At 33.2% G+C, this 23,789-nt stretch overlaps 1 long non-coding RNA gene across 1 annotated transcript in view; it reads left to right on the top strand.

Moving 5' to 3' along the window:
- Positions 1-18,739, top strand: part of LOC141572842 (uncharacterized) — a 214,144-nt gene extending 195,405 nt beyond the window's left edge. The window contains exon 3 of the long non-coding RNA XR_012498335.2: positions 18,667-18,739. This is a non-coding gene — a long non-coding RNA (uncharacterized LOC141572842). The remainder of the gene's footprint in view (positions 1-18,666) is intronic.
- The last annotated feature ends 5,050 nt before the right edge of the window (positions 18,740-23,789 follow it).

The following is a 23,789-nucleotide window of genomic DNA, read 5'->3' on the forward strand; positions in this document are numbered from 1 at the left end:
ATATAACAGAAACTGTTAAATGTTTTTAGGTATTTCTTGAAATTTGCATTATAAAACTATGGAAAAGCAAAAAGTGTGGTTTATAACAATGCAAATGAATATAAACAGAAAGGCTTTCAATTTTTGTATATATAAATCTTTCTCATATGGAGAGAGAGACGAGAGAGAGAAAGAGAGAGAGAGAGAGAGAGAGAGAGAGAGAGAGAATTATTTTTCAGGCTCTATGATACTTTAAGTTAGCAAACATTTTACTTTATGATCAATTTAAGAATAAAAACTATAGGTTGTTGTTTTCTTTCTTCACCTCAACTATGTTTCAAAGCGCCACTTGTATTTGACAGAGATAAAGCTTAAATAACTTGAGCTGGATGGAGACTCCTCAAGAATATTAAATACACTACTAAGACTTATTTAGGCACCAATGAGAATGCATGCAATACTAATATTTTTACAATGACTATTTAAAGGATATTCAAAGCTTAGTCAAGTAATTCTGTGTGTTCAGCGATGATATGATATAACATTTCCTAAGGACAAAGAATAATATAACAGACAAAAATAACAGATTTAGTTATGTTATTTTCCTCAAATTTGTCCTTTCCTTATTATTCTAGGGGTTTGTAATCATTTTTAAGACTATATATAAGCCAGACACAACACAAAATTGTTGTTAGTTTTGGTAAGAAGCAATGCCTGTTAAAATATGAGCATGGTTTCAACCAGACATTTTTGTATATATCTCCACTTCTTCTCAGGTTTTAATTACCATAAGCTATATATTTTTAAATGTTTTTTTTTTTAATGCTGCCATTATAATATTCTGTCAACAGAGCACAATCACTTTTATTTATTCTCGTTTCTCCAATATTTATTTTGAAAATTTAGGAAAGCCTTGGAATTTTAAGCAAATGTATACCACTTCCTATTTACCGAGACTCTGAAATACAGTTTGGATTCAATGGATTCTACCCTATCTTCAAGAAAAAATGGTTTTTTTTGTTTTGTTTTTTAAGTTCAAATATTTTTGAATAATGTACACACAATGCTGTCTGGTGTCCAATGAAATAAAAATCCTGGGTAACTTCTGATGCCTAGCACTGTGCATTGGATATCCGGGAACTCTTATTGTCACTTGATAGGGAAAATAAGCATATGTGATTATAAAATGTATAGTGTAGTGATTAACACTAGAAGTACTAGAGTGACAAAGATCAGAATATGAGCCTCTCCTGTACTTCTTACTAGTTCTTTGACCTTAGAAAAAATGCATTTCTAAGTTCCCACTTAGAAATGCTAACTATATCTTTCTCTTAGGGTTACTCTCAAGATTAAAATAGAATATGTACTATGAAGTTCTTACCTATAATTCCTAGCAGAAATTTAGGGCCAAGAAATAATTTTTGACAGATTATCTCTTTAAGTTTTGTTCACTGAAAATGCAGTATTGATCAACATACAAGGAAACATGTAGCTTAAAAAATAAGGTAAATATCCATCATATAAAATTGTATTGAATAATATATAAAAATGTTGAAGTCCAGTAGGACATAAAACTAAGTCATCCTTAGATTAAATTTGTTAATTTCAAGAATCAATCCTCAAATCTGAAACATACTGCATTTTTTTTGTATCATTCTCAACTGTCAATTAAATTGATATGGTTTTTATTTCTAGTGTGAAGAGGATTATTCTGACAACCTATTCAGTTATTTTGAGACAAACCTTTGACATTAATTCAAATGTGTCCATTCCTATTTTCAAACGTATGTCTCTATATAATTATTTACTTATTGTACGTAGTATTGATACATACATATTACACATTAAATCTCTTCCAGCAATTGAAGGTTGCTTTTCTTTTTTGAATATAGACCTCCTGAGAAAGTGAAATAAAGTATAACAGATAAAATTCTGGACATTGAGTTGTTTGATTTCCTGAGATTTATATTTGAGTCATGAGCTGTTTGTACCCCTATTACAAAGTTACAGGCCTTTTCAGCAGATGGCAAGGAGAATGGAACATAAATTGTTCTGTTTCTCATTCTCTTTTCTATGGAATAACCTATGTATTAATTCCAGTCATTGTCTGGCCTTGGTGTACCATGCCTTTCTCTTCAAAACTAATTTTAATTAATGTACTGGATATATTTCAAGTGATTAAAAAAGTAGAAAGTATTTGGGGATTGGACTTAAGAAAAGTTTAGCTGATTAAAGAAACGAGGAAAGGAATGGAAGAAAATGATATCAAGCCAAGGAATAGTGTTTTTTGACTCTGAATTAATGACTTTGGGACTAGTTTTTGGTTGAAATTTTTCCAAATATATTTAAACAATGAGGAAAAATAAAATATTTTCATTGACTATAATCATCTAACGATCATTTCTTTTTTTAATATTGTAGTTTTGTTTAATAACATGCCTAGTTCCTAAACATCCCCAAATACTGCATATAAAAAAGTACATTCATCATAAATAAATAGCTAACATAGTTGAGAAATTATTATGACACTCTATTATGCACATTGCTTCATTTCACTTAATCACTAAAATAACACATGAATGGAACAATATTACCCCATTGTTGCAACTATTTTTTAAATTAGTAAAGTTTATATTGTAGTACACAATTTTGGTTCACAGCAAAATTCAATGGAAAACAGTTCTCATATACGCTCTGGACCCCCCACTCCCCTTTCCCCCCAACCTCCAGGAATATCAACGTCCCACAGCAGAGCGGTACATATGTTATAATCGATGGACCTATACTGACACATCGTTGTTGCGCAAACTTCATAGTTTATATTAGGGATCACCTGATATTCTATGGATTTTGACAAATGCATTTTGACATGTATTCACCATAATAATATCATACAGAAGAGGTTCACTGCCATAAAGATCCTCTGTGCTCTGCTTATTTATTCCTCCCCCGCCCAATCCCTGTCAGTCCCTGATCTTTTTACTGTCTCCATAGTTTTGCCTTTTCCTGAATGTCATACGACGGTCTGACAATTAAGTTTGTGAACTTTCCACAGTGTGCTTACACAGTGGAAAGTTCATGAACTTAATTTTCCGACCTTTGTATAGTTGGAATCACACAGGGTGGAGCCTTTTCAGATTGACTTCTTTAATTTAGTGATGTGCGATTGAGTTTCCTCCATATCTTTTCATGGCTTGATAATTCTTTTAGGTGTTAAATAATATTACACTTTCTGGATATACCAATTTATACATTGATCTACTGAAAGACATCTTAATGATTGCTTCCAAATCTTAACCGTTATTAATAAAGCTGTTATAAACATCCGTGTGTAGTTTTTTGCATGCATATAAGTTTTCACCTCCTTTGGGAGTGTGATTGCTGGATCTTATGATAGTATATTTGGTTTTTGTAACAAATCTCCAAAATGAATGGGAATTGTTTGCAGTGTTTTGGATTTTAGACATTCTAATTGATATGCAGTGATAGTTCATTGTTTTAATTTGCATTTCCCTAATTACATATGACGTTGAATATATTTTCATGTGTTCTCTGCTATTGGTGTATCCTATTTGGTAAAGAGTTGATTCATGTGTTTAACCTACTTTTGAATTGGTTTGTTGTTTTCTTATTGGTGAGTTTTGAGAGCTCTTTCATTGTTTGGATAAAATTCCTTTACCAATTATGTCTTTTGTAAACATAGTCCCAGTCTGTGGTTTTCTTTTTCATTCTCTTGAAAGTGTGTTTCACAGAGCAGAAGCTTTTTAATTTAACAAAGTTAACAAAATTCTGCGTATCAGTTATTGCTTTCTATGTGTCATGCCGTCAGTGTTGTATCTAAAAAAATCATTGCCATGTACAAGGTCATCTAGGTGTTTTCCTATCAAATTTTCTTGTTGTTTTATAGTATGCATTTTACATTTAGGTCTATGATGTATTCTGAATTAATTATGGTGAGGGGTGTAAGATGTGTGTCTAGATTCCTTTTTTTTTTTTTTTTTTTTTTGACTTGTGGATGCCAGTCTTTCTAGCATCATCTGTTGGAGAGACATTTGTTTTCCCCATTGGATTGTCTTTGCTTCTTTGTCAAAGATCAGTTGACTATATGATGTGGGTATATTTCTGGGATCTCCATTTTATTCCATTGACCTGTTTATCTAGTCTTTTGCCAATAACATACTATCCTATCCCTGTAGCTGCATAGTAAATCTTGAAGTCAAGTAGTGTCAGTCCTCCAACTTTGTTCTTCTCCTTTAATTTTGAGTTAGCTCTCCTGAACTTTTTGCCTTATCAATCTTGGACACTTGTTTTTTAGATTTATACCCATGTATTTAATTATTTGAGATGCTAATATATGGTTCTGTGTTTTTAATTTTCTATTCCACTTGTTATTTGCTGGTATATAGGAGAGTGATTAACTTTGTATGTTAACCATGTATCCTGCATTCTTGCTTACCGTAACAATTATATTACTTATTAGTTACAGGAGATTTTTGTTTGTTGTTTGTTTTTTGACAGTTCTTTCAGAATTTCTACATAGATGATTATGTCATCTGTGAACAAAGTTATTATATTTCTTCATTCCAAGTCTGGATACCTTTTATTTCCTTTTTATTACCTTATTTTATTACTTAAGATTCCCAGTATGATGTTAAAAAGCAGTGGTGAGATCGTTCCTGGTATTGTTTCTTGCCTTGTTATATGATACTGTTCCTTGACCTCTTCCTGATATTAGGAGGAAAAATTTGAGTTTCTTATCCTTTTTATGTTGTTAGGAGTAGAGCTTTTTTAGATGCTCTTTATCAAATTCAAGACATTTCCTTCTTCTTAGTTTGCTGAGAGTTTTTATCATGAATAGGTGTTGAATATTGGCAAATTCTTTTTCTGCATCTATTTGTATGATCACATGATTCCTCCTTTTTACCCTGTTGATATGATGGATTATATTAATTAATGTTTGAATATTGTGGCAGCTTTACATACCTGGAATAAATCACATTTGTTCGTGGTGTATAATTCTTTTTATGAATCATTAGATTCAATTTGCTAATGTTTTATTATTTATGTTCATTACAATTATTAGTCTGTGGTTGTCTTATTATGTATTTGTCTGGTTTGGGGACTGGATTAATTATGGCATCATAGAATGGGTTAAGAAGTACCTCTGCTTCTATTTTTGGGAAGAGATTTTAGAAAACCGGTATAATTTCTTCCTTAAATAATTGGTAGAATTCACCAGTAAACCCATCTGGGCCTGATGCCTTCTGTTTTGAAAGGTTAGTAATTATCAATTTAATATCTTTATTAGATACTTGTCTATTCAGATTGTCTATTTCTTATGCAAATTTTGGCAGTTGTATCGCTGAAGGAATTGGTCCATGATATCTAGATTATCCAATTTGTGAGCACAAAATTGTGTATAGTATTCTTTTATTATTCTTTTAATATTTATGGGTTCTGAAGTGTTGGCTCTTTTTTAATGTCTGATATAAGTAATGTGTGTCTTTTTCTCTTTTTTCCTTAGTTATCCTGGCTACAGAGTTTTCAATTTTACTGACATTTTCTCTGGGCTTGCATAGAGCATGTCCATTCTCATTTGAGTTATGATTTATCTTACTGATAAATTGTCAAGGTGTTCTTTTGAGTGGACCTTGTTTTTGCTAATTTTATTGCCAGACATTAATTTATGGCTAGAATTAATGCTGTTAGAAACAGACTGTTTCTTGATATTTAAGGCTGCATGACATAGAGGACAGGGAGTCATGCATTAAGTGTAATAAAGTGCCATGCATGGTCTTATCTCTCATGGTAATCAGATTTTTTAAAAAATTAAATACATTTAGCATAGTCTAGTTAGAAAACTCCCTCTCTTAAGAAATTATCAACCTGTGTAACTTTACTAACTATTATCACCCCAATAAACTTCAATAAGAAAGGAAGGAAGGAAGGAAGGAAGGAAGGAAGGAAGGAAGGAAGGAAGGAAGGAAGGAAGGAAGGAAGGAAAGAAGGAAAAGAAATTATCAGTACTACCATTAAGGGAGTGCTACTATTTTTCTGGATTCTACAACTACTAAAATAAAATCTCTTTATATTTCTGCTCTCACTTGTATTTCATATGTTAGCCCTTTATTCTTTCTATTAATTAGGGATATTGGAGGTTATTGTTACTTATGCAAAAATCTCCAGAGTCTCATTTTTAGTGTATTCATTTCCTTTGAATTTCTTGAGTCATAAAATGTAGTGCACAAGGGTGGCACTAATGGAGAGGGTCTTTCTCCCAGTGAAGAACTGCTGTTGACGGCTTGCTGATAGAACCCATCTTTTGAAGCCCCAGAATAAACTTTCTTCAAGCTTCTCTCACTTTTGGAAAATTAGATGATGGAAATGAGTAAGAAATGTCAGAATCATTGAAGTGCTAAGACATTCATAGTAGTAAACGTTGCTGATACTGGCTGACAATTCCACTAGTGAAATGGAAGGTCAGGATATGATTTGGGTCTCTTACATATTGCAACACTTTGATTTAATACTAGGCTTGACTCCAATTTTTCATATTCCAAAGATTCTGACTTATCATCAAGCATGATTAATAGACTGATAATGTATTGCATCCCTTTATGCAGTGTATTACACATTTAAATAATTTGTTAATTTTTCATTGCTGAACAATGAATACAATGTGATTCTGCTCATCCCATGGCAGGCCACAGGCAATATTTTGGGAAATCACTGCTCTCAAATCCTACATGGTCATATACCCTTAGGTATAAAAATAATTTTGTTATTCTAATCCCTACCCATAGTGACCCCTTAATATGTGTTAATTAAGTCAGAAAACACAAGAACATGCCAAGTGTCCTGACTTGCCATGCAATACTATAAATAGCATATTAGCACACTAAGTATTTCTAAAATGAACCAAGTTCTCCATTTCTCTGAAATCACTATTATTATTAGGTAATGTACATTTAGCTACCTAATTTTATTCTACCTAATTTTTAAAGTAATTTAGAGTTCCAAGGAGTGACTTCACAAGCACTGGAATACGATAATATAATATTTATTTTCATACGTTAAAAATCTGATTCAGTATTACTTCTACAATCTGAACATTTCTACTTATATATAATTTATTTTGTATTTCAATCAGGTTATAGATTAAATATCTGAGTTATGCAACAGGAAAAAGTTTGACTTTGACCTTAGCTTTTACATATATATTAATGGAAGCAGTAATAATAACTTATAGTTGTATCATTAAAGAATAGTAATAACTTGAAAGCTAAGTATAGCTATATAATATATGTTTCACCTTGACTTGAATAAGAGTGCTTTGATACTCATCAAATAATGTCACTCTGGGTGTTAAATCTTTTTTATCACCGAGAAGATCTCATCTGCCAGTATTTGATTAGAGGATCTGGCTACCTAAGACAGGTTTTCTCAGTTTGATAGATAATCTGGAGCTTCAAAACTATTGCTTGAAGCTGCCTTTAATAAAAAAAAAAAAAAAAAAAAAAAAAAGTGGGAGATAATTCTGATTACACTTCAACCTGTGACAGCTTTCTGCTGCCTGGAGTCCAAACAGCAAAGTATGCTCCTGTCTTATCACCACAAACACATTCTTGTCTATTGACTGAAAAATAAACTTCAAATGCATTCCACCTGACAAAATTTTAAAAATCTCATTAAGAATAAAATAATCCTTTATTCTCTCCCTTTCTCATATTTTTATTGGACTGATAGAAGCTTGAATCATTTGGAAGACCACTGGGAGTAATGTGGCAGTGTACTTTGAAGTTGTTTGTTATTAGCTACATAGAATGATGACAATTGTTGAAACTGTCCACATAAATCTACTTCAGCATAATGCAGACTAAACAGGAAGGTTTCTTAACTGATCTTTAGATAATTTACTGCTTCATCCAAGGACTTCACGTATCTTTCCAATGGCACCCAGCTGGGATTTAGTGGGCACCATGGTGAGTGTAATGAGACTGAATGCCTGAATACACATCTGAGATCTGCACTCTATGTACTTTATTTAGTACAGTTATAAGCCACATAAATGTATGTATAATATCTCTGTCCCCAGACCAACACAATTCTGAAATGATTTCATAGGTATGAGACTTAACCCAGAACGTATAAAGGTTAATTTAAAATCAATTTGCATAAAATTCAGTGCACACTTTATCAGTATACTGTTTGATGACACTTGACAAATATGTACTTCAGGATAATTGCCAACCCAATAAAAACGTGAATGTTTTTATTATTTCAAAAACTTCCCTCTGTCTCATTCACTAACCCCTTATTATTGTCAAAGCAGATAACAAAATGGGAAGATGTAGCGGGGCGTTACGTTGATAAGAGTCAGGGTGGTTTCTAATATTTGGAAATATCAAGGCATGGTACATGTTTAAAGGGCACAAATAAGTTGAAAACTAACTTTCAGAAATCAATTATGCTGGCAGCTTACTGCTAAGCTTACCACAGATTTGCAAAACATTTATTATTATATATTTTTTAGTTCAATATCGTGGTAAACTAATGTGTAACATCAAATTTGCCAATTAACCATTTTAAGTGTACAGATCAATGGCATTCCTTATATTTACATTGTTGTGCAACTACTGCCACTCTCTGTTTTCAAAACTTTTTCATTACTTCAAACAGAAACTATGTAACCATGAAGCAATAACTCCACCTGCACTCCACGTTTGAAAATGTTTGAAAATACAATCCAGCAATATTCAAAAAGAATAATATGTTATGACTAAATTGGGTTCATCGCAGGAGCACTGGTTGGTTTAACATTCAAAAAATCAATCAGTGTAATTCATGATGTAAAAGGAAAACGGGAAATGTCATATGATTATCTCAATAAATGAAGAACACAAATTTGACAAAAAACGTCAAAATTAAATATCATTATTTGAAAAGACCAGACAATCAAACACGTCTCATAAAATTAGGAATAGAAACTTTCACAACCTGATAAAGGAATAAAGGATATCTACAGAAAACCTATAAAAATCTGTGTACTTCATAATCAAATATTAAACACTGTTTTCTTAGTATTACAAACAAAGCAGGATTGCCCACTGGGCATTTCTATTCAAAATATTTTGAAGAACCTTTTTGAAAGTATAATAAGGAAATAAAATGAAATATAATTATAAATGCTGAGTAGTGACTGGAAAAAAATGAAGTTGAATCTTTATATCTCATCTAACAGTAAAATTATTCCATGCACATCAAATATTTAAAGTATGAATGAGGCTATTAAAATTCACAGAAGAAATATTGGAAGAATTTATGCAATGACACAGAAGTCACACATTAAAAAAGAAATAATAATTTCAAAATAAATGACCAATTGATTTTAGAAAATGAAATTAACATCTCAGACACAAGATTGATTTCCTTAATTTCTAAAGTGCTCCTAAAAATTATTTTATAAAATATGCAGTAAATTAAGAGGGTGGTATGAATTGGGAAAAGCAAAGGCAGATTACTTTTAAATATACATTTAAAAATGCTCAACTGCAGTTTTGCTAAGAGAAATGCAAATCAAAACTACTTTGAAATATCATTCTTCATAACATTTTGTAAAACCTCAAAAATATCTGATAACATTTTAATGGGTGTGTGATAATGGAAATATGATATCCTCATATATTTGTGGTGAAGTACAAGTCTCTACTGATGTTGATTTTGCAATGTCTATACAAATTAATATAGCTAGATTTTATTAAGTAGTACCATACTTTACAAGTTTATCTAATAGGCATGCTTGACCACATATGAATTGCATATGTATGGTGTAGGATTTTTTTTGTAGCACTGTTTGTAATAGCAACACTTAAGAGACAGGAAAAGAAGGAGTGGGTGAAGCAGAGTGAGAGGGTCACCAGACAACTACTTAGTAATGTAATATTATATTATAGAGCTAGTAAAAAGAATGAGACAACTTTATAGACACTGGTATGGAAGAATGGTGCAGTATTGAATTTAAAAAAAAAAAAAAAAGCTCCGGGAATGTAACTTTAGTTCATGTACTGTTTAAAATTGACATATACGCATATATGATATGCATATGTCTATTATGCATATATGTGTGTGCGTGCATATGTGTGTATGCATATATATGTATATATGTGTATATATACAAGTATATATACATATATGTATATATGTTTATATATACGTGTATATATACACTATGTGTATATATGTGTATATATATATATATATACACACATATGTGTGTGTATATACGTACGTGTGTGTGTGTATAGTTAAATTGACACTTATTAAGTAGAGTCCTGGAGTGCCAGATGTTGATCCACAGTTCAACTAAAGATCACAAGGGAACTGGAATAGAGAGGTTTATCACTCAACAGGTACTGGAGGAATTACATGGCATGCTTTGAAGGGCTACACGGAGAGGTCTAGGCAGCAGTCAGGCAGAGAAAGAGGCAGGACTCGGGTACATGTCTTTATTAGCATCCACAGGTGGAGTGCTTTGGGGTTCCTGGGCTAAGTCCAGATTGATCAAACCAAAAAAGGTAGAGTTTTTGTACCCCCCATGGGGATCTTATTCAAGGGACACACAGAGGAAGGCACTGAGAAGCAGAGGACACTGTTGCTCATGAGGCTATTTGTGAAGTCATATTAGGAACTGACATTTGCTTGTGACTCTGTGGGCTGTATCTGGGGCATGCATTCTCAGGATAGGCTAGAATTAGTGGTAGGCCCCTGCAGGCTGCATAGCCATAGTAAACGGAGGCCAAGACAGCAATGTAATGGTTATTAAGCTAAACTCTGGACACATGTTTTGTATATGTGTGTGTGTGTGTGTGTGTGTGTGTGTGTATATACATATATATATATATATATATATACACATACATACATATATACATATATATACACACACATATATATACATATATATGTATGTGAGTGTTTCATATATGAAACATGTCACGTGTCTTACAGAGGTTGCATGATAGCATCTAAGGTGGGAAATATGTTGCAAAACAGCTAGTATGGGAAGGAAAAATGCAACCTTTTCTACTCATTGTATCATACTATTGCATTTATATATTCAAAAATTAATAACTTATGGAATATATATTGTTCTTTTTGAATATCCTTTCATATTAAGCTACATTATTAGACACATTATCAAATCTTTTTTATGAATAAATCTGGTCAGTTATTATTTATTTTGAACACTTATTCCATCATTTCTGTTGGCCCCCGGGTGAATTATGGAATGTGCATTTTGATGTACACTACATATTGCTATTTTGAACATTGATCAGAGCCAGACTAAAGAGAAAGCACACATTTTACATGAGGAAGGTTCCAGAAGGGCAAAGGTAAAGGAGCAAAGGTTGATTAAGTCAAAAAGGAAATTACCTAAATTGGTCTATGGGTGGAGGGAAAATATCATCATTGACATGTGGATCGATTTTAATCAGAGATGAGAATGATTTCCTCATATTCCAAGAGGAGATTCCAATGCTATTTAGAATCAAGCAAAAAAGTGTGTGGTCAATAGAATTGAGAGAAATACGATGACTGCAAAGTCCAACATGTAAAGGATTTCAAGGGACTGTTGCAGGTTCAAGATACAATATAGGAGTCCATTATATGGGATAGCTGGTTGACTGTAGGTGTGTATACAATTACTTCAGATTCTGCAAACATTTTTATTCCATGTAACATAATCCACTGCATTCATTAGGTTATTTGTCTTGTATTTTTTCTTATAAAATTTTGAACTCTGAACCACAAGATGAATTTTACATTTTTTCTATTTGTAGGGACTTATAGCTTAGTGAAGTAGTGAACAAGTGAGCCAAAATTTATTTTTAAAAATGTTTTTAAGTAGCGAAGGAAAGTAGCATGACAGATTTGAAAGTCAATTAAGGTGGTGGTTGGTATAGAAAGATATAGATGGAAATGCATGTAGAGATTTTGATAAAGGTAAATATATTGAAAAGACTGAGTATATCAATGAACTGGAAAGCTAGTAGCTAGGAGAAGGGCATAATTTGATGTCTTCGAAAAGGAACCACCAAAATATTTGAAAAATAAAAACAGATGAAGTCCACAACACTGAACATGGATAAAGTATTGAAATACTTAGGCCTGTCAGATGAGGTACCAGGGAGAGGGAGTGAAATTAATTAAAGAAATACTTGAAGCTCTAGAAAGAAGGAAGCTCTAGAAGGTATTTTCATGGTAGTAAACAAATAATTATACATGGTTTTAAAAATGTGCCTTGGGAAATTTATTTAGATACCACTTTTTTCAAAATTAAAATCTTTAGAGTGTAAGCTACAGATTGGGTTTTTCAGTGATCGTCTAAAAATGATTATAAGTGACAAATTTTCCTAGTTTGAGGGTAGATTTTCCTGAAATCATACTAGTAGAGACAGCTTTACTTAGTATAAAGGGCATGGCCAGGATAAGGATCCAAAGGTCTTAGATTTGCCCTCAAAGCTATCCTTGGGAAGTCAGTTCAAGTCTCTGAATCTCAGTATTTTTTTCAGTAACCTGAGTGGTTTACTGAATTCTCTGTATGGCCACTTCCTAAAAACTGTATTATAAAATAAGCCGACCTTTACAAGTTTCTTCTAGCACCCGTAGCTGTAATTTTATGTTATTTTTATACACTAGCATGGATAAAATAAATTATTTGTTTGTATCTATTTCCTACTGTTCTAAAGATCTGATATCTGAAGCAGTCATAAAAGAGTGTCTACTTATAAATTACCCCTAGGGGTTTTTCTCACTCTTAGTTTGGGAGCTGACTCTGCATAATATGGTGCACATGGCTTGACTGCCAAAGATGGGGATGATGGCCGAGGGCTTACAGGAGGATGTTTTTGCAGACAGGAACCACGCCTTGCATGTAATAGAATCCATAAGTCCATATGGCTTTTCTAATTTTTAAATACAGCCACAAGCATACAATATAGCTATCGGAGAGTTAATTAATAATAGGTAAATCAATAGTCATTTTACAGAATAAGGTAAAGGTTTTAGTTTCCTGAAGGATTTCAGACCTAAGAAGTAGAGTGCGGTTGAAAAATGAGACATTTAGGATGCAGATTTCATTCAGAGTTTGATCAGCTAAATATGTCCACCTAAAACATGTACACACAAATCTAAAAACGGTTCCAGGGTGTGACAGAAATAAGTTAGTCATGAATATGAAGTTATTACAATCAATAGAATATAAAAATTTGTATGAAATCTACATACAATGTTTTCAGCTGTAAAAGTGAGTGAGTTGCACACAATAATTTCTAAGATAATATCTAAGATGTAACTTTTGAGGCATCTCCACTGTCTTCTATAGGGTATTGAATTCATAGGGTTCTTGGTTTTTGTATAAATGAACCAAAGAATGTAAACACATATTATTTACTCTTTGGACCACCAAAAACTGTGCATTTTTAATTAAATATTAGTCACTTCTGGTGTTATTGCTGAGTCATGAGTTTTGTTTTGCCTTTTCTTTTTTTTCTTTTTTTCTTTTCTTTTTTTTTTTTTTGACATTAGAGAGCTCAGCTTATTATGCTCACAGTCCATGATACTGTAAAATCACTGGTCAGCCAATTGTTCTCCCTTTGTTTATCCCCCTTTATCTTTATACAACTTCTGTTACTCTCCCCAGGAAAATAAAACTATTTTAATAAAATATCCTTTTATTTGACTGTGCTCTTACAAAATGTATGTTGTTTTGGTGTGTTTACTTTTATAAATTTTGTTGATGTTTAATATGCAGTGCCCTATAAAGTGCACAAATTGGTAAGCGTATAGCTGAATGAATTTTCATCAAACGAACATATCTAATTAATCTGCACAAGATAAAGACACAATCTGCAGAAGATTCCTCTTATCCCCTTCCAGACACTGCTCCTTTCAAACATAAACCTTATCCTAAAAGACTTAAAATGTCTCTTGTTTTTGCCCTTCCTATAAATGGAATCACATACTATATACTCTTTCTGTTTTGACTTCTTATGCTCAACGTTACTTTTATCAGACTTACCTATGTTGTTTTGTGAAATTATAGTTGTCACTCTCATGATTCTGTAGTAGCCTTCCTCAAACATTTTACATTGGATGGACTCTTAAATTTATGTTCAGGTCTTAGGGAACCCCTAAATAAATACTAAAATAACTCTGTGTCAAGGTAATTTAACATGCTTAGTGAGTTCTCTACCAATCTAAAAATAAATTGCCGATGATCTTTTAAGTAACAAAAGATATTTTTCTGTAGATTTACTTATTTTTGGCCAGCTTACGTCCTCTTTGCATGGTTTTTTTCTCACTACAAATGATATTCATTCTAATCTATGGATTTGATCTCATTTATTAGCTGATTTTATTTTATACAACTGACAACTGTATTTCTTAACTATGCCGCTGGAAGATGTATGAACACGTATAATTCCTAGGCTAATTTTCAGGAATTTTGTTCTTTGCTCTCCTCTCACCAACCGGTTGCCGGAAAAATGATTGAAATTTACTATCTAGAAAAACTGTACTATATTATTTCTAAGAAACAAACTCGAAAGTTATACACACTGTGTCTGTGATTGTGTGTTATATGTATTATGCATATATATTTGTATTTATTTTAGATGTGTATAATCAATCATTTATATTAATGATTATATTTAACCAAATAACATTTTGTTTTTAGATTTAAGAGAAAACTTGAGTATGGTTTATCTGTTTCATTATTATGCATTTTATTTAACATTATTTTAAGAAATTTGAGGCAACAAAATAAACACATAAATTATATGTACATATATAATATGCAAATTTATTTTCATGTTTTATTTTATAAGAAATCAGAGTAAATTTTACTAAATTAATGTTTAGTGACTAGAGTTTTATATCATTTTTTTACTTAGGAATCATCCAGTCGTGTAAAAATTATTTATTAATTAACTAAATCTTTTGTCTAAGCTCTTAAAGTTAGTTGAAAATCTGAAAATTATCATTTTAGCTACCATATTTCTATTATTGGTAGCATTATAAGAATTTTCAATTTACAGTGCTCTTACTCAAACCCTAATATTTTGATGACATTATTTTTATATTGTAAGCTAAATTTTAAAGACCCTAATTCATACCAAAAATTACAAAGAGCATCATACTTCATTTTTGTTTTGGTATCTTTCTTGTTGTTATCAAGGCTTTTCTTCTTTATCTTGTAACTAGTATAGTAACACAGACTATTACGTAAATGCTATTTTCACTATCCTCAAACCCTTAAATATATTTTCTTCTTTCTATTTAGACATTACGAATACTAAGGCTTATCTGGACTAAATAGTCCTAGAGTGCTCACATAATGGCAGAGATTTTTGTTGTTGTTGTTGTTTTTGTTTTCTTTTTTTTTTTTTTTTTTTGGCTACAAAATCTTTTGACTCCTCTGCCTGCCTTTCAGTTTTTGCCAGAATGGAGGTGATGGTGGCTGACTTCTTTGCTGTATAGCAAGCTCTGAATAAATAACCTTTGCTTTTTGTTTCGTTTGATTGGACCTCATTTATTTACACAGGAACTATCAGAAAGAAATTAATATTGAATTTGAATTTAGGGTAGGTGATTGGAGGAGGGTTCAAGGACGTGGGACCCTTAGATTTATGAAGGGGGGATAATTCTAATATTATTAGGTGACTTGTTACATCTAGAAGGAAGAAAGAAGAAAACAGGGTGAATCTGTAGTTGGTAAAGACACAATAATCATGTTAGTCAGAAAAGGGAACAATTTGTTCATTTTTTTATTGTCTGCTACATGTTTGGGCTTTGATATGAATACAGAATTATGTTATTTATCTTTTAGGCCATCGCAGAGTGGCCTTGTCAGCTGTTGGTGTTGAGTGAAATAAATGGTGTTCAGTAGTAAAATATTGTGTTCTAGTTGTGATAGCCAAACCACGAACACCAGCGCCTGGCTAACGATACCAAGCCAGGTTCTGGTAATTAGAGCTACTGTGACTTGAGGAAGAAGTCTTCCCCTAAAAGCACTTGCTATACAATATAGACCAGGTTCCTTGTGGGACATTTGATCCTGTTCAAAATGCTCACGAAGACATTTGGTCCACCTAAACCCCATGTCCCATTACCAGTTAAGGCAAGAAGGGTTATTATGGCAATATAGCCACGATAAAACTATTGGTTGAAGAAAACGAAAAATAGCATTTTTACTGTGTTCATCTGATAAACCAAGTACAAGTAAATGTTAGGGACTGTTTGAACTCAGGGATGTTTCCCAATTGTGGACGTTTCTGACAGGACCCAATATCAGGGACCACTTGGCATGCACCAAATATGTTCACGGAGATTTTTGACAGGACCAGATTTCAAGGACCTTTTTGCATGGACCACATGTCCCTATGGATGTTTAGAACAGAACCAAATGTCTGCTAATTATCCCAGCTACCCAATTTTCTGTGAGAGAAGTGCAGTATTATATAAGGAAGAATAGTCTAAGATAAATCAAATATATCCCCCCGCCACTAGGCCTCCAATTATTATTATTTTAACATTTCTAATAGCATAACTACTACCATGCTTTGTACTGGTCTCAGTTTATCAATAACCAATGCTGTGGTTGGATCAGCCCTTGTGTTTCTTACAATTGCAAGAAACCCTTCGGCACTAACCATCAGGAAACTTGGAAAAGATACAGGTTTATTACTTACAAGACCTGGAAATTACACAGCACACCGGTGCCACACAGCAAGATGGCAGGTATAGAGAGAGCAGGGACAGGGGGAGAGAGAGAGAAGAAAGAGAGAAGAGAGCGAGTGAAAAAACAGCCTGGGGTTCTGCCTTTGTTGGTGTCTAGATTAGGGGACTATGGTTTTGCGAGTTCACTCTATCAGTGAATTTAAAACATGGGAAGTGATAAAAACAAAAACAAAACAAACAGAAAAACAAGAAGCTCAAATGCTCAGTTATTTAAACCAACTAAGACCTCTAGAAGGAAGGAGCCTTGGGTGTGGAAGTGGCCTGGCGCTTTATCTACTCCTGTCTGTGGCAGTATGCTTATTAGAGTTACTAGCTCTTTTTGAAGTGGATGCCTCTTTGTCAAGGATATAGAGGCAATCAAAGCCTAAGTCAAGCACCTATATAATTACAAATAGAAAAAAAAAAAGTGTCTGGGTTTACACTGTATACCATCAACACTAATCATCCTGCTCCTCCTCCTCCTCGCCATCATCATCATCATTGTCATGGAATCATGAGCCTACTTTTCTGTTTCATGATACATTTTCCTTAATTGTTAGAAATTCTAGAGAAATTATAGCTAACGTTAGAAAATTAGACCTAGAATTCTGTTTGTGACTTTTTTTCCCCTGCTGTATCTTTCTGTCCCAGGGTAATTTATCAGTTATTTGGGAGAAGCTCCATCAGAGACTTACATAAGATACTATTTTAAACCTAAACACTACACCCACCTTTCTCCACATGCTTGGTAAAACTTTCAAATGGTCTTCGTAGTTAAGAGCTATTTGTAGGTAGATGAATAAACCAAGGAATGTTTAGAAAGCTGAGAGACTGTAGGAATTGGATCAAAAAACAAAAAAGGACAGATGTTGAATTTTTGAGTTACATTTATCTACCCATATACTTTATAGCTTTATCTGACATTGCTGTATGGAACCTTCCCTTCTTTGTTGGAGCACACAGGAATTAAAACACAAATTAGCAATAAGGATAGGGTGTTTTCAAAACATGAGTATCATATTTATTTATTTTTAAGTTTATTGGGGTGACACTGGTTATGTATTATAAAATTATATGCCTGAAACCTATGTAACTTCACTAACCATTGTCACCTCATTATGTATTTAAAATAATATGATGCTGTAAAATCCCCACATCTTCTTATGCACAATCACATGATTTTAAAAAATAATGACAAATAACTGAATTCTAGCCTACAGAGCCCCCAGCCTTTATTTACACCAGCAAATAAAGAACACCCTGGGTCTCAATCAGATTCATTGCTAAATAATGTTCCTTTCCTGGAGAGCTTAAATGGAACAGAAATATGAACACTGTGATCAATACAGAAATAACCTACCTTTTGTTTGCATCCATGCTGAAAAGATGCCAACCCTTTAAAGTGACATATTATATGACTTGCATATGATCCACTTTATTAGAACCCATTCCCATTAAGCAAAATATTGCAAGCTGCAAAAATATCATCATCTCTGTCCACAACCCAACCAAAATGAAGTTTACAGAGTTTTAGGATGACTGTACAGCATCAGAACTTTTTTTCAGGACTCAATTATACAGACTTTTTGTTTCCCTATGTAGACCACTTAATCTTATCACTCCAAATTCTTGAATAAATAGAATATCTTTATCAATGATTTCCCTAACCTGTGTTGTGCAGTTTGTTAATTCCAAGTGTGTATTTTCTGTAGTTATTTGTGAAATAACATCTTGGTTGCTACACAGTAGTACTCAGTGGTTATAAATCAATTCCTTAAAGCAATTAATTAAAAAATTTAAGGCAGTTAATCCAGCCTAAGGCCTCCAAATTCATGGATCACCAGCTGGGTTTATGGAAGCCATCTGGCATATACTGATTTTTCTTCTGTTTCTTTTTAAAATTTGCAGCCTAGCTTGTTCAACCAAGGTCTTCCCTTGAAAGATTCAGGATACAGCATCTCGCTCCAAAAGCCATCTAAACGTGGGTAAGTATAGATATGTATAAAAAGTTCGGATAATAAATTTCATTTGAGGAATAATAGTACATGTTTTACTTTGGAAAATGTCATTATTCAATGCCCCTTTGTTTTCCCTACTCCTCCTTACCCATTTTTCTAAGTCTCAGAAACACCCACATTTTAATTCAGAAATTCTCCAACCTATGAGGTCCAATAACACTTTTTAAGAACAAGACTTTTACAATGTTTCCTATACTATAATGAAATTCACATATTCTATAACTTACCTGTATAGGGAACACAACCCAAAACAATGCCATAAATGTAAAGGAGATAGTAAAATAATAATAAATAATGGTGTTCAGTATGAACTTAAGATATAGTTACATTGAAGTCATAGTGAAGTGCTGAGAAGCTTACGATTCAACACATCATCACTATGAATGAGGCACATACAGAAGTATACAATAGAAAGATTCCATTTTTGATGTTAGCAAGATGAAAGTTTTCAAGTTGCCACCCCTCCCCCTTCCTCTACATAATGAGTAATAAGGTCAGAAACTCTTCCATCCACTCCCCCTGCATACCCTCTGTCTCAGGTGACAGGTGAAAATTTAAATCACAGTACAGCACCCCACTCACTCCATCTCATAATCATAATAAAATCTTTAAGCCACACCCATCTCATTTTTTATTTTTCTTGTTTCTCTCCAGACATAACCTGAGCCCTTATCTTTGGAGGAATCTACTTCCTGTTTACTATGTGAGTAATAAACTTTATTTCACATCCAGGGATAACTGTTTGTTATTAGACCAGCCATTCATAAATTGTGCATGTATGGGTGTGTGTATGTGGTGAGCAGGGGGTGTGTTTCTCGTATTCAGCAGATGATACAAGGTGCCCAAATGTAAAGAAAAGATATAGCCGTGTATTGTTGGTGATTTATAGACTGAAAGCCGCTATTTTATCATTGAAGGTATGGGTTTGTTTTGAAATGGTAAATAAGGTTTCATAAAGTTTGGCGAAAATATGCAGTCTTCCGCTGATTTACCCATTACTTCTCTATTTGAAAATAGGTAAGGCTATTAGAGTGTTGACTGTCTGTTAAGCACTATTGTAGGTTCTTCACATTTACTCATTCCAACATCACTCTGGTATTATCATCATAATTTTACCAATAGAGAAACCAAAATACAGGAGGATAAGCTACTCCTCAGAAGTCACACAGCTAGTGACAGATTCAGAATTTAAAGCTTAGTAATCCAGCTTTGTAGCCCTTGCTCTTAATCAATACCTTATATTAGTTCTAAGGTACTTTTCATTTATGTGTAGTTAGATTCCAGTCAGAGGCATATAAGTAAAAAGTTTCCCCTCCATACATCTCTGGCCAGGTGATCAGGAATTGATGGGCTACAGGACAGAATTAGCTACTTCACATTGCAGGACCATGGCCAGCTAACTGCCCATTGGGCCTCATTCACCTGATAGCATTCCATCCCACACTTAACTACAGTTGTGAAAATAAAGACACCACCAAGAATTTATGAAATGCCCAAAGTTGGGAGTCATTCCTCTATTGACACAATCGCTTTACATTTTATATAAAAATGGAAGTGAGAGATAAAAATACTGCAAATAGCCTATTTGTATCATACAAGCATCTAGAACCTATCTGTAGGTTGATGAACAGAAAGAGGTAAGTGTGACCTTGAATAAATCATATAAATCCACAGCATGTAAGCCAGCATTGCATACTGAGATGGTAGATGTTTAACTTTTTTTTAAGTGTCTAATTAGGGCATTCAAGGTTTAGAAGACAGGTAATATTTTGAGAGCTAGGTGTTGTTCTTTTCACTTAACAAAATCTCTGGCAATTTGTTATTAAGTGTCTGTCTAGTTTCAAGACCTATTTTTGTTATTTGTGTTCTCACATTTGTACTCTTTCAAGTCAGTAAACTCTAGACAAAAGGTTTTAGGGATTGATACAGCAACTTAATATTATTTCTTATTTTATATTTATTTAAGCATCTAAGCCTCTATATTTGAAATTTTCAAAGCAATTAATCTCAAATAGTTTGAGATCTTTTTTTTAATTTTAGAATTATCCAGAGATTTCTTTGTCTAAATTGATAAAGATGAGACTATGACAAAATCAAGTTTACCAAAACATATTTGTAAATTGCATAATTCTCCATGCATTTTGCCATGCAGGGCAAAGTATATTGACAGCTCATAAAATATTTAAGTGATAACAAAAGGAAAAGTTAGTTTGTAACAGCTTTATTTAAATTTTTAATATTAATGTTAATATGTTCTCATTTATTATTTCTGATTTTTATTTCATATAGAGTTTTGCATCTCTTATAACAAAACTTATTTGTATATTTGTTATTAAAATTTGACACAATGAAGTCTGAGGTGCTCTTATACCTTTCCAAAACATTTTTTAAAAGTCTTATACTATCTCCCCTCCATCACATTGTTTGACCTTTGAGAGGAAAATAATTTTTCTTTGGTATATTTAAACTAAGTCTCTACATTCTAATACAATCAATGAATTACTAGAGGAACCAGAGAATGCATCAAAAATTATTTATGACTAATTCAGAAGCTTGTAGATATATGGTTTCAAAGTTTGGAGAAATAAATATGGCATTTATCAGTGATGTTTTCATGTCAATGGGATAGAAATAATTGAGTAAATCCCATTGCAAACATCAGTTCTCAGCTGCTATTAGGAAAATGCTGAGCATCTCATTTCCCAGATATAGTCAATTTTAATGATAGTCCCAAGATCAACTTCCTATCAGAAGATGCTATAGAAAAAGCAAGGCAATGAATACAAACTCTTCTCAATGGGAAATTATCCTTAGACAAAGAGAAACATTGTGAGCTTAACGATTAATAATAAATAACCTTTAACTTTGCAATGCTTGACTTTGAAATAGTGATGAACAATAAAATACAGAAACAAAAAATGGGGACAATATTTCTCCTACTCAAGTTTTTCTTTCCCTTTTAAATAATTGGCTTTTATATATATTTCATTGACTGAGCAACTTAAAATGCAGACTGTTTCATAGTTCATTTGAAAGATACTAAGCTATAACTCAGGGACATTGGGTTTCAGTTTCAGCATGGTTAGGAGGTCTGTCAACTATTTGACTTTTTGAATGCTACATGTATTCCCTTATATGAGAAATGAGGTTGCACTAGATAGGGTTTTTAATTTATGTTTGATGGTGTTTCCCGATGAACCATGGTGGTGGTAGAGGGTGTGTTGTAGGAATAGGTAACATGGTTCTTAAGCTTTTTATCCTTGTTTAAAACAGAATAGATTTGCCTTTGTATACTTTACATCTTGGACTGCTGCATAAGCTTTAATTTGAAGCAGGCATTGGTAATTTACTTATGTATTACAGATGGGTTTGAGAATGATTTTTCTTTAAATATTCCTGAAAATGAGAACTGTAATTCTGAATTTCTCTCTCAGTGACAAATAGGTTTTAGTTAATGAAAACAAAAAGTTCAAGTTCAAGAGAAAAGAGTTTTATTATGCAATGACATTTGATGTCTTTGTAGTAGATACACATCAATGTTTGTTCCTGGATGCCGAAGCCCAGAGTGGGTTTTGCTATGTGGTTGATGGTGGATCCTAATAGAAACAATTCACCAGCCAGCTCAGTTCTGACTGCAACTGCTCCTCTCACTAGACACTGATTTTGAAGATGTAAAATATCAAGGGCTTGGGTGACTAGGTGTCTGCCAGTTCATTACCCCACACCTAGTCCTCCAGCTCTGCATTGCTTTTAGCCTTTGTATTTTTTGTTTGTACTTGGAGATTCAAAGTAATACTTGTCCCTGTTGTAGCATTTGCCTCCATTTTCACAAAAGGAAACTTGACTTTGATCAGAACCAAGGACGACATCAGAGATAAAACAGCTTTGGCCATACTTAGCAGCATGTATGAATATAATAAGGTACTACAAGGAAGATGGAATGAACCACTATAGGCCTTTGGCAATTGCTCAGGAGACACAAGTATTATAGGTACAAAGACACCTAGGGATTGAGATGAAGCAGAGTGAATATCAAGATCTTCACCATGAACACTGTAAAGATTTGTTTCCCCTCTTTGCCAAGGGCCTCTGCAATTTAATATCAATGGTTATGCATTTAATTTATATTTCTGTGTACTCTGAGTGGATACCTCTCTATCGCTCTGCTCTTTTGTCTCAGTTTAAGTCGTAACAATGACTCAATGAAGCAGGTTGCTTAGCTGCAAGATGAAAATATCACTCACATGTTAAAAAGTGGGCATTTATTCGTTGAAAGCTGAGATATGAGCTAGAAATAAAAGATGGCGATGAGAAATAAAGGAATGACTTATATTGCAGACGAAGCAAGTCTTGACACTTGACAGCCTAGTCAGGAAGTGGATGGGGAAAGGGATCTTGCAGTGAGAGGAGGTAATCTGTCTTCTGAGAAATTAAAGGGAAAGCTCTTTTCACTAAGACTTCAAGTAAGAATGCCCCACCAGCTGTTGAATGAGCCACTAACCACCGACTGAACAGAGAACTGGGGCCCTGGATATTCTGTGTGATGGAGAGGGCTCACAAAAATAACCTGTCCCTGGAATATACGCACGTTGTGCTGAATCTTTCTATGCCCTGGTAATCTTGAACTACGTCGCACGCACACACAACCTTGATCTGACCTCTTTAGGTATAAGTTACCTTCCATTTCGCAGACAAAGACACATGTTGAAATTTGGTCAAATGCTTAGAGAAGATAGAATGTGCTGATATTTGGGGAAAAAGCTGTTATGAAAAGTGCATTCTCTCTTTGGAGACGTATGAAAATAGAGTGTATCTATTTGAAGTTTTGATCGATTTACATTTTCTAACTTATTTTGGCCTCAAAAGCATTTGAGATCATAATTTGATGAATTTGATAATTAAACCCAAAATGAGATAATATGAGGAAATATAGTTTCCAAAGCTATGAATTTGCTGTATTTACTTAGAAAGGTTAAGATTCTGATGTACATACTGCTATTGTAATTTTCCAAT

The sequence above is a fragment of the Rhinolophus sinicus genome, chromosome 15 (genome assembly GCF_057876585.1).
Source record: "Rhinolophus sinicus isolate RSI-liver-muscle chromosome 15, RSI-T2T, whole genome shotgun sequence".
NCBI lineage: Eukaryota > Metazoa > Chordata > Mammalia > Chiroptera > Rhinolophidae > Rhinolophus > Rhinolophus sinicus.